Here is a 1,908-nt window from a genome sequence, read left to right as displayed (position 1 = left end):
TCTTTCCACCCTAGGAGAAGGACTGGGGAAACTGAGACTCCGGACTGCGGCGGACGCTCTTTCCTCCCTAGGAGAAGGGCTGGGGAAACTGACGCTGAGGAGGGAAGTGGGGGAGAGGAGGTGCAGGGACCCAGACTGGGTGGGCCCCGGACTCCCAGGCTGGCGGGGGCGCTCTTTCCACCCCAGGAGCTGGGCTGGAGAAACTGAGCCTGAGGGGGGAGGGAGGGAAGGGACGCACTGAGACCCGGGCTCTCGGGGTTTAAGGGGGGTCGCTCTGTTCACCCCAGGAACAAGGCTGGGGAAACTGAGGCTAAGGAGGGAGGGAGGGAGGGGAGGCCCTGGGACCCAGGCTGAGTGGGCTGCAGGTTCCCGGGATCTGGTGGGGGCGCTCTTTAGCTCTCTGACTACTGGCTGGAAAACACTAACGACGTTTGCATATCTCATAATCATACCCGTAAATATAATCGTGGTCGTGGGTGGTGGCCCACCCCTGTAATCCCAGCACTTTGGGAGGCCAAGGCAGGAGGATTGTTTGAGCCCAGGAGCTGGAGACCAGCCGGGGCAACATAATGAGACCCCGTGTCCACAAAAAATACAAAAAGGAATCAGGCATGGTGCTGTGTGCCTATAATCCCAGCTACTCGGGAGACCGAGGCGGGAGGATTGCTTGAGCCTGAGAGGTCGAGGCTACAGTGAGCTGTGATTGTGCCTGGGTGACAGAGCGAGACCCTGTCTCAAAAAAAAAAAAAAAAAAAAAAAAAGCTGTCATTGCGTCTAGCCTGCAGTTCACACATGCAGAAGAAATTATCGTTTTCCTCCATTTTACAGATGAGTAAACTGAGGCACAGAGGTGTTCAGGTGCTTGCTCAGAGTGACTCCCAGGGGTCTCTGGGGCCTGCATGGGCCATGTTCCCAGTCTAGAGCATGGGAGGCAGAGGAGCCTGGCTAGGCACTGGGGTGCCAGGAGTTGTGACCCAGGTCTGGGTGGTGGGACCTGAGTGAGCCAGTCTGGGAGTCTGGACTGGCCGGGCTGCCTCCACCAATAGGAAGAGGTGGGGATGTCTTGGTTAATCATCTGTCTCAAATCGCTCCCCGCTGGCCTCTCTCCCGGCACCTGTGCGGCATTTTTAGAGAACTGTCCAGCCCACACGACCCCCTGGAGGGGCTCACCCCTTTCCCACCTGGATGCCTCTGCACTGCCAGGTCCTTCTGGACAGCCCTTCCTTCCCTGCTCAGCAAATGCCCCAGGGAGAATTTGAGGCTGAATCACACCAGGCCGTGGCTCTACCTCAGGGTCTCTGCATGTGCTGTTCTCCTTCCGACTATGGGTTGCTGGCACTATAACCTCTATTTTTGTTTTTTGCTTTGTTTGTTTGAGGCGGAGTTTCGCTCTTGTTGCCCAGGCTGGAGTACAATAGCAAGATCTTGGCTCACTGCAGTCTCTGCCTCCGGGGTTCAAGCGATTCTCCTGCCTCAGCCTTCTGAGTAGCTGTGACTAACAGGCATGTGGCAGTATGCCCAGCTAATTTTTGTATTAGTAGAGACGGGGTTTCACCATGTTGGCCAGGATGGTCTTGATCTCTTCACCTTGTGATCCACCCACCTCGGCCTCCCAAAGTGCTGTGATTACAGGCGTGAGCCACCATGCCCAGCCTTTTTTTTTTTTTTTTTTTTTTTTTTTTTTTTGAGACAGAGGTTCGTTCTTGTTGCCCAAGCAGGAGTGCAATAGTGTAATCTTGGCTCACTGCAACCTCTGCCTCCTGGGTTCAAGTGATTCTTCTGCCTCAGCCTCCCGAGTAGCTGGGATTACAGGCACTCGCCACCACACCTGACTAACTTTTTGTATTTTTAGTAGAGATGGCGTTTTACCATGTTGGCCAGGCTGCTCTCGAGCTCTTGACCTCAGGT

This window comes from Sapajus apella, unplaced genomic scaffold (assembly GCF_009761245.1).
Source record: "Sapajus apella isolate SASKATOON/1434 unplaced genomic scaffold, GSC_monkey_1.0 scaffold77, whole genome shotgun sequence".
Lineage (NCBI taxonomy): Eukaryota > Metazoa > Chordata > Mammalia > Primates > Cebidae > Sapajus > Sapajus apella.
The sequence above is the reverse complement of the archived record's forward strand: the minus strand, read 5'-3'. Positions refer to the sequence as shown.